This window comes from Lactuca virosa, chromosome 2, assembly GCF_052849685.1.
Source record: "Lactuca virosa cultivar CGN04683 chromosome 2, Lactuca_virosa_CGN04683_v6, whole genome shotgun sequence".
NCBI lineage: Eukaryota > Viridiplantae > Streptophyta > Magnoliopsida > Asterales > Asteraceae > Lactuca > Lactuca virosa.
The window spans coordinates 232,677,751-232,688,842 of NC_136427.1; the positions used below are offsets into that span (position 1 = coordinate 232,677,751).

Genomic DNA, 11,092 nt, shown 5'->3' on the forward strand with positions numbered 1-11,092 from the left:
TAAGTAAACGCACCAGTAACTTGGTGTTATAAAACATATTGGTGTGTGTGATTTGGTGAGTAGGTACAAGCAAGCATTGAATCAAACTTTATCTGTTCCTTTTATCCAAAGTAGGATGAAAGCGATATCTGTGGGCCCCTCGATGATTTAGTGATGACACCTAAGCGCTTGGCCAAGCCGGGACTAATTTGATGTGTTCAATTGTAGTCTGTTGTCAGTCGTCATAAATCGGAAATCGGGAAACAACACATAGACAGAGAGAATGATTTAAATCCATGTCTCAGTCTATACGATATCTAGAATGGAGGAATATATGATCCCTTATCTAAAGGACACGCGTATCTGATAAGATCAGAGTTGACAGCGGCTTTGGAAAGCTACGATTGCAGATCAGGATCTGAAGTCATACGCAGAATAGTTATTAGACTTATCCAAGTGGGAGACTGTTGGATTAGTGTCTAAGTCCATAACTATTTTGGTATGTACTTGACCCGATGGTGCATGGTCCTTTTGGGTTGCCTTCACCAAAGCAACTTGATAGGATGAATTATGGAGAGAAAGGATTAATTATGATTTATTAATATATTATGAGAATAATATATTAAAGGAGAAATAATATTGTTTAATTAATATTAGTCAAGAATTAATTGATAATTAATTTTGTGGCTAAAAGAGATTAATTAAACTTAAGGGACTGGAACTGTAATTTTAAGATAATTGCATTTGGGCTATGGATCACCTTGGAATAATAGGTTGGACGAATTCTATGGGGAAACCCATTAGAAATCGTCCAAGGGATATTCTAAAAGGGTCCATGGGCTGCTTAGGGCTTAAGCAGTCAGATTAGGGTTTCCTAGTTGAAAACCCTAATAGCCTACATGTATATATAGTACCCTTAAGCCCCAATAACGTGGCTAAGAGAATTCCACTAGGGTTTCCACACGTTTTGGGCAGCCTCCTCTTTCTTCATTCTTCATCCTCTTGCTCTTGGTGTTTGTGAGCCATCAAAGGAGTGACACTTGTGACTCTAAGCTTTCTAAAGCCATTACAAGGAGGATTTGAGATTGTTATTGCTACATAACAATTAAGGTATGATCTAAACCCTAATTCATATGTTAATATTGATTATCACATGCTAGATCTAGGGTTTATAGTCTTGGATGAATGCATGTACAATAGAGAAACCTAGATCCAAGCATTAGGGTTTGCATGAGCACATAGGATGTTCTTATGGCCTAAACCCATCACTAGAAACTTCTGGTACTCCTCTTCCTGCTTCAGTTTCTTGGCTCGGGCTGGGTATGGCAATGGATTGTTCGGATTTGGCAGTGGACTCGCCGAGTCCCTATTCTGTACTCGGCGAGTATAGCTGTCAGATTGAAGATTTTGACTTTCTGCTTGATTTTCTGCTTCCTCCTTCTGTGATTCTTTGGGTGCTTCATTCTGAATAGGGGCCAGAGGAGTGATTATTTTCCCACTTCTTGTTGTGACTATGTTTATGTGCGCGCCTCGTGGGTTGTTTTCGGTTTTGCTAGGAAGTTCGCCCGGTGATCTCTGGTTTATTTGTTGAGCAAGTTGCCCCAGCTGTGTTTCTATGTTGTGGATAGATGCTTGCTGGTTTCTAAGCATGGTCCTTGTTTCTTGAATTGCAGCATCATGATCACTATGTCTTTTTTCTGAAGCAGCTACAAATTTGGTAAGCATTTCTTCCAAACTTGGTTTTCTTTCTTGTGATGGCTCCTCCTTTTGGTAAAAACCCCTTCCCTTTTGCTTGAACTTCTCTTCCTTAGCCTTCTTGTACTCGTCATAAGGGAGCCACTCTTTCTTTGGTCTACGCCAATCTTCATCATATCGGTCCCCACTTGAGTAACAAACTTGCACCTTTTTGTTGCCATTCTCATCCAAATCGCAGTCTCTAGTAAGGTGAGGCCCATTGCAATTTTCGTAACCCACCCGAATAGCATGTATCGTTTGGTCCATTTTATCCATCCTCCTATCCATGGTTTTTAGCATAGCCATAACTGCTGACAAGTCTTCTGAAGCTGCATAGGCGGCCCCCCTCGTCACATCATTTCTTGGATTGTGGTACTCTCTAGAATGCTTAGAGAATTCTTCAATTAGTTGCTTTATCACTGGAGGTGCCTTTTTCGTGAGTGGACCTTGCGAGTCAAGTAATTGCCTAGTGGTAACATTTACTCCATCATAGAAGATGGAGACTTCTTGTTGACTATTGAGGTCATGATGTGGGCAATTCCTTAGCAGGCTCTTGTACCTCTCCCACGCTTCATATAGTGATTCTCCAGCTTGTTGTTCAAAGTTGGCTATGGCTTTCTTTAGCTTGGATATCTTGGATGGTGGGCAGAATTAATCAATGAACTCTTCTTTCATTTGGGCCCATGTAGTGATAGATCCTGGGGGCAATGACTTGGCAGCACCCTTCAAAGTAACCGGAAGCATGCGAAGTAGCTGAGTTTCCCGAGGCACATTTGGAACATTGAAATAATCAGCTACATCATTGACTTCGTCCAAGTGTTTATAAGTGTCTTCGTGGTCTTTGCCTGTGAAGGGGATCTCCTTAAGTAGAGCCAGGATGTGACCCTTGAGCTCAAAAGTAGTAGTAGCGGGGATTGCGGGTTGCACAAGTCCCGGTCCAGTATCATCGCGTATCCTCTTCTTCCATTCCCCCATGGGGACTTCATCAATGTTAGCCATGAGAATAGCTAATTCGTCGTCGGAATCGGAAATGTGACCGAATGTAGGGTCTTCTTCTTCCTCGGTCTCGTGCTCGGCGTCTTCTTTAATAGGGTCTTCGATTGTCAAAGAGGCACTGGATGCTCCTGATTTGCTGCTCTTCTTCTTGCTGAAAACGGACTTTAGGTTCTTTAGTGGCGAATTCCTTGAAGAAGCGGATTCTCCAACGGATTTTCCTTTGTTCTTCCTTAGGGCGGATTCCGGGTCGTCTAGAGGAGGGATCAAAGGTGTATCAGATCCTCGGGTCATGAAACAACTGCAAATAAAACAAGAAAAACGCGTAAAAAGAACAAAAATGAAATAAAAGCTAAAACTGTGAACAGTGATGGACTCGCCGAGTTTCGTCGAGTGCACTCGGCGAGTTCAAGGTAAAAACAGAAAAATTTTCTACTTAATTTATTAAAACAGGGATTGATCAAAACCTATACTAACTACTAAATTACCTCAGAATTAACTTTGTGTAAGATAAATCCCACACAAATGATCGATAAAAATAGAAATTAGTGCTAATTTAGAACCGTTCCCCGGCAACGGCGCCAAAAACTTGATGTGTGTAAAATGCACTGGTTTTAATCCAACTTTTGAGTTATAAATTAAGCACACAAAGGCAGTGAACCTGTCTTTTAGTGGTATAGTTAAGTAAGTAGAGTGTCGAACTCAGGGAACGGTAAATTAAAACTAAAGACTAATTTTATCTAAATTAAATAGTAAATATGGGTTTTCTCTAGTTTTTCAAGACTAGAAACTTACTAATACTACTTGAGCTAAGAACTAGAAAAACAAAGATTTAACTGAATTCAATAATAAAAGGGACTTCTGTTTAGTTCAACTCAATTGATCCTATGGTTGATATTATGGTAATAGTGCAATGGATTAATTCTTCTATTGGCTACCGATTCAAGTGATTAGCCTTGCGTTCGCTACGATAATCCTTAGAAAACAAACTAACTCAAACAGTGATCAGTTGTCTAATTTAATTTAATTCACTAGATTATTTATTCGGGTTAATTTAGACTTGTAATAGCTAACTAAATTGGTCCTTTAGTTAACCTCTTGCTGATGGTCATCAAACAAGCTCACACATGAATTTACCTAATTTTTCTTATTAATTCTAGTTTCACGTTCGTTAGTCCTAGACATATGATAAAGTGGTCACATAAACATATGGGGTTGATAATTAAAAGATGTTCATACTATTTAATTATCTTCCTATTAACAGAAAATTAGTTATTATTCACACATAAGGTTCTTTAACAAGCTAGAATCAACAAAATCACCAATATTAAATTAATCCTACCATAAAATCAAACCATAATATCAATTTTGTATCCCCAAACAGAAGTTTAAGAGTTTTAGCTCATGATTGAGGTAATTAACAGCAATAAAACGAATTCTAATTGTCTAACCATAATTGAGAAACAATAGATTAAGTAGAATGATGAGAATGTGCCTCAAATCTTCTTCGGAATTGGATTCTAGGTTATATCTTCGTTCTCTAGGGTTCTTCTGGCTCTTCAATCGCAGCTTGCTTCTCCCCAAAGGTTCCAGAAGTCCCTCAATCGGATTAAAACCCGCTATTTATAATTATCACAAAACAGGGGCTACTCGGCGAGTAGGTCGCGCACTCGCCGAGTACTAGCGTGGACTCCGTATTCGGCAAGGAATCTTGACTTTTCTTTCGGGAACATTCTAATGAACTCGCCGAGTACTAGCGTGGACTCGCCGAGTAAGTGTGTAGTTTTCCCTTTTCCTTCATTCTTTGGTCTCTAATTGCTTCTCCTTTTTCCTTCTGCTTCCAAGCATGTCTTTTGGACTGAAAACACAATATAAGCATTATTAAGTACCTTTTTTTCCATATTATGCATATAATTAGCCAAAAATGAATAGAAATATATGTTAAACATATGATTAATTATGCACATATCAGGTAACTTAATATTTATCATAGTATCGGTGGAGCGTGTGTGGTTAACCGGCACACTGATTAAGGGGTAAATATTAAGGGTACCAAGTATATTTGCATGGTTATTCACACCTTGTTTTGTGATCCTCGGCATTCCAGTCACAAAACCTGAAGGGCACACTCAAGATTGAAACATGCCTTTGAACAGTTCAATGAATCTCAAAGATCTAGGACTTTCAAATCCAATTAAAACCTAATAAATTATTTCGTTTTTCATGGTGGAAATTGGTGAATCGTCATTCACCTACCTTCAAATATTTTATAGCTTGGATTACGACATCCCTCTTCTAAGTTATAAAATAGTTTGTTGGGTCCTAGCCTTAATATTTCATATTGGGTGTCATATTAAGGACTTTAAATCAACTATCTTGAATATCTCCCAAAAATATGTCTGGTCTAGACATTTATGATCTTCCCAAATCTCTTGAAACAAGCTTTCCTAAATGAAGATGATGTCCCATGGATATCATACTTCTTTCACCTCCTCCAATTATTCTCCCTAACCCACAAGTTCCTAAAAAGTTTAAGGTCACTCAAGCCCTATTGGCAAGGCAAGGTCTAGGTGTGATCACATCTTGGAGATGTAGTCACATATTGACAAGCCGGGAGAGTTGGGTGTCAAAGTCTTGAGAAAGTTGGTGGCTCAACTACTTTCTAAGTCACATAGTGAGTTCTTTTGGGAATCCTATGAAACAGACTAAGACAAGACCCTTAATGATCTTATCTATTTGCTAAGATCAACTTCCTAAAACGCTATGGACATTGACAATGATGACATTGGATATCCAGTAAAGCTCTCTCTTCCCAATGGAAGGGATCGGCCATAGTCAACTCGGTTGACCCAATGGTAAAGAGAGAGGCGAAGTCTAAGATAGTCCCATTATCAAGGGTCTATATGTAACTATTGCCAAAGGAAGGGGCATTGGTTACGAAGCTGCCAAATTTACCTAAGGATGTTAAACTCAATAAGTTTGGCTCTACTTCAGGTAAAGTCCATTGTCTAACTCTATTAAGTACATGCTGATTCTGATCGCGAAGATGGATTTCAATCGCATGGTTCGGTGATCAGAATTTTGGGCTATTACTTAAGAGTTATGATATTTATATTGCTTAGGAATAGATAACAACAAGGTTTTCATATGGATTGTAAGGATAAGTTTTTCCGCAAAGTTTTAAAATAAAAGAAAAAGGTTTTGATTTTATTTATTTTAAGTATCCTTACAATGGCATTTGTGAAAAGTTGTTGCTTATAAGATTCCATTGATAGCAATATTGGAAAAATGGATTTGATTCTTTCGGTTGTGGTAGTGTCTAATATTACCAAATAAGGAAAGATTCTCATCACCCAAGGTTCAATTGGACCGAAACTTGGAATCATGCAAGTTGTATAGTATGATGAATGAGAACTTTCAGCTTGGAAAATTAAGACTAATTCCTTATGTGAATAAGGAAAGGAGTAAGGGATCGAGTACACATTCTTGTGCACTGGTCAAGTCCACCACAAAAGATCAAGAAGACTATTCGTCATGATTTACTTAAGTTCAGTAAATATGGTTATACTTATAAGTTTAAGTATAAGTCTGTAGCATTGGAGAAGTTTCAATGTGAGACAGAACGAATAAGAAGAATCAAAGTATGGCAGAAAGATAAAAGTTTCTCAAATCTGAAAAGATGGGAGAGTACTTTAGTATCATGTTTATGATCATCTTAATGATTAAGATACCATATCACAATTGGTCCTCTAAAGTCATCTTAGTGCATTCTTATGACTAAGAAGAGGAGTCATGAATTGTTGAAATGGTTAAATCAAAAAGATGAGTCATACTTCGTTCCAAAACAATTCTTAGAGTCATACTCCAAGATTGTAACTTGAGTGACATATCTTAAAGAGGGTTTGTTAACACTAGTCAAATGTAAGAGTAAAAGGTTATCTACTCTTGTACATTTGAAATTGGTAAGTTGTGATGTTTTGGATAAAACAGAGACCAACTTAGGCCAATTATGTAAAGTGTTAGTCTTGATAAAGAATCCGCACTATCTCTTGAATATTTGACAAGGGAGTCTTATATGTCAAGAGGACAGTGGGAGTCTTAAAGCTCTTGAAAGTTTCAAGACTTAATCAAGGATAAAACCTAAAGTCCTTCACTAGCACACGACTTGAGGTTTATAACCTATCGTGTTGAAATTTTTGTGCCTATTCAAGTTGGCTTTGCATAGGAGTTCTGAGAGTTCTCAATTGGTTGCACAACTACTTGGAAGCAATGGCAGGCACCTGAGCTGCCAAATGGCAAGAATTTAAGATTGCACAAGTTAATCAATATGAGTTTGGATCTGTCACTAACCTTGTCTTGTGATTATGGTTTTGACAAATTCACATGCATAAGAACACATACACTATTAAATCTAAGTGTCATAAGGTTTCTCTCCGATTCATGAAAATGATGGTGAGGAAACACTTTCACTAAGTAGATTTTAGCTATATAGCAATTGTGATATTTGCATTCTCAAAGTCGTTAGTGGAGCGTGTGTGGTTTACCGGCACACTAACATGGACTTGTGAGAAGTGGCAAAGGTCTAAACAATTGAGACTATGATTACGGCATCCCTTTTCATAGTTCTAAAATTGTTTAGACACACATGTGAGCTATCTAAGAGAGGTGTATGATTTTGATAAAGTTTTATCAAAACAATCTAGTATCAGAAATCTGAACTTTGGTAAGAAAGTCAGCTGATTTCTGAGTACATGTCAAAGCTAGTGGGAGCATAGGTGTTATGCTAATAATCATCATGTTAGTGGGAGCATGATAATTATGACAAAGGTTGCAAGTTAGCAATGTTAATTATAGAAAACAAAAGTTTCAATTCGTGAGGTTGCAGGGGTTGAAAAAGTTGTTTTGCTATAATTAAGGGAGAGGAAATTATACTTCATTTCAATTCTAAAAGCTTAGATAGAGATTTTAATCATATTTAATCAAGGATATATATATGAATTTCATGTTGGAATGGCTCAACATAAGGAAATTCTATATATGGGTCCATTATTTGCGTTCTAAAATTCGATTATGATTACGGCATCCCTTTTCATAATCTGAATTTTGAGAACTTGGCAAATTGAAATGGAAATATTATAGCAAAAGACTGGTTTGGTCTTTATGTGAGACATCATGAATCGTGTCCCATATGCTTCGGATATAGGATCGATTACATGTGCTATATTCATCCTTTCTAAAATTTTCCAAATGCCTGGGGCATTATGAAGGGAAAAGGTCTAGAATTGGATATGACTAAAATGATTAAGCAATTATCGAGGACAATCTAAGGTTTACCAAAGATTGGTTGCTCAAGGACAGTTGGAAGTATAATGTTAATTCTGGAAGGACCATATTGACATAATCTGTAAGGAGGCAACTCTTGTTCAGAAGTGATAGTCAAAATGGAATATGGAAATGTTTCAAAGTTAGAAATTATTCAATCTGTGTAAGATTAGGAAACTTAATGAAAGAAGGATGTTTCCAAGGAGCTGATCTCCTTTGGAATGCTCTGTAATGATTGTTGTCAAGTCTTTCTGACTTTGTGCATAATCATTAAGAGGATCAATGCATATAAGTTTAGAATCTAACAGATTTCAGTAAATGGCATGAATTTGGAATTCTTGCATTTGCAGTAAGGATTTGGGACTGTGAAAAGAGGATCATTGGAGTGATGTGCAATTGATCTATTTTACAAAGTAAAGATCATAGACAAACATAGTATGCATACTTGGTGTATGGCATGACTAGTGTTTAGAAAACATAGTGTACATGCTTGGAGCATGGGACAACTATTGTTTTAAATTCAAGTATAAAGTTGATAAAACCGAAACAATGAATAATGAGTAATCAGTATGGTGATAAATAAAAGTGTTTATTTATATTCATAGGGTTTGATACCATATTTGATTCATTTATTCTTGTGTTTCACTTTGCATGTTTTGACTTCCAGAATAACTAAGTCGCTCTTCCTGAATGATTAAGTTATTCAAACCATCCACAGTCGGTCATATGTTGGAAGTAGATATGAATCAAGACTATCATGGGTTGGTTTGTAGAGGTCCAAGTTGGTGGACAAAGTGGTGCTACAACACTCATGAGTGCTCATAAGTTCTGAGTATTGGATTCAACCCGCACTCATTTGAATCACTTCATGGATTTTATCACGAGTGATCATGAGACGATAATATCTTATATTCTTCAAACCTAGAGATATGAGTTGTTACTATGAGTTGGTTATACATTGATTGCACGAAAACGCATTGGTAACTCGATGTTATAAAACGTGCCTTTGTGTATGATTCAACAAGTAGTAGAACAAGCTATATGAGTCGAAGTTTATCCATTCCTTTTACCTTCGGGATAAAAGTGATATCTGTGGGCCCCTCGATGATTTAAAGATGATACATGTGAGTGCTTGGCCAAACCAGGACATATTTGATTTGTTCAATCAGTCAGTCATCATGAATCGGAAATCAGGAAACAACAAATGGACAGAGAGAATGATTGATAATCCATGTCTCAGTCCATATGATATCTAGAATGGAGGAATATATGATCCTTTATCTAATGGACAAGTCATTGACAAAGGTCAGAGTTCATCGACAAGGTCAGAGTTCGACAGAAGCTTTTGAGAGCTACGATTGCTGATCGGTTCCTGAAGTCATACGCAATAATAGTTTTAGACTTATCCAAGTGGGAGACTGTTGGATTAATGTCTAAGTCCATAACTATAATTGGTAAGACTTGACCCGACCCGGCATGGTCCATTTGGGTTGCATGCCATCATGCATTTGGATAGACTATAATGAGAGAAATAACACTTAAGGTTGGTTAATATATTATAAGTTCTAATATATTAATAAGGTTATTTAATTAGTATTGATCAAGAATTAATTTGGAATTAATTAAGTGATCAAAAGGAGACTAGTTAAATATATGGGTTGATTGTGTAAATCATTCATTCTTATATATGTGGGCTTGTGATCCAAGATTCCTTATGTTGGACTAAGTCCATGGGGTGACCCATGGATACTCCATGGAGGTTAAAATCCATGGAGCATAAGGAATGGGTAAAGTTATGAGTTACATGGTGTAACCCTAATAGCCACCATATAAAAGAATCCCATGGCTCAAGAAATCGTGCACTAATGTGTGAGTGTGAGGGCTAGACGATTTCAAGGAGTGTTCAAGTTTCTCTCAAGTTATTCCAAGTGTATTTGGTGTTGTGTGAACCATTTGAGGTGTCACACTTGGGGCACTAGGCACTCAAGCTTCATGAAGACATTCTACATCAAAGAGGTATGTATTTTATCTTGTTATATTTATTATTTTGTATGCTAGATTAGGATAATACCTTGGATGTTCATAATTGTATGTATAATAGAGAAAACATAGATCCAAGGTATTTAGGGTTGCATGTACACTTAGGAGTGTTAGAATGCTCATAACCCAACATTTATGTGGGTGTCGTTGGGACCGCCCATCCTTCTATGGCCTTGACCTTAGAAGGGTCTACATGTATCCCTTCTTGACTGACAACATGACCCAAAAAGTTCACGCTACGGAGCCAAAACTCACACTTAGAGAGTTTTGCATATAACTTTTCAGTTCGTAGGGTTTCCAAGATTTGCCGGAGATGTCGGCCATGCTCCTCTTCGCTTCGAGAATAGACTAGGATATCGTCAATGAAAACAATGACAGAATTGTCGAGGAATGGTCGGCAGATTCGATTCATTAGGTCCATGAATGCGGCAGGGGCATTCGTTAGACCGAAGGGCATTACAACAAATTCATAATGTCCATAGCGAGTTCGGAAAGCGGTTTTGGGGATATCCTCTTCCCGGACTTTGAGTTGGTGGTATCCGGATCGCAGATCTATCTTAGAGAAGTAACTTGCTCCTTGGAGCTGGTCGAATAGATCGTCGATTCGCGGAAGTGGGTAGCGATTTTTGATAGTGAGCTTGTTTAGTTCTCTGTAATCAATACATATTCTAAAGGATCCGTCCTTTTTCTTAACAAAGAGGACCGAAGCTCCCCAGGGTGAGAAGCTAGGTCGGATGAATCCTTTGCTCAAGAGTTTGTTGGGTTTTGAGCGTTCTAACACTTCCTAAGTGTACATGCAACCCTAATAAACCTTGGATCTATGTTTGTCTAAGGTACATGCAAAATATTAATTTCCAAGGTTTATAACCTATCTAGCATGGCATGGGGTACTTTTAAACATAAAAGAACTAGATGAATTACATACCTTTTGTTGATTGTTGATTCCTTGGAGTTTGAGAGCCAAGCACCAATAATGTGAATGCCTCAAATGAAAATCACAAATCACCACAAACTTGGAAAATGT

The 11,092-nt window shown here is 37.5% G+C and overlaps 1 non-coding gene across 1 annotated transcript; it reads left to right on the plus strand.

The window, feature by feature from the left end:
- The first annotated feature begins 2,233 nt into the window (after nt 1-2,233).
- On the plus strand, nt 2,234-2,340 carry LOC145162021 (small nucleolar RNA R71). Its single transcript, XR_013738876.1, has one exon. It is a non-coding gene; the product is annotated as a small nucleolar RNA R71 (small nucleolar RNA).
- The last annotated feature ends 8,752 nt before the right edge of the window (nt 2,341-11,092 follow it).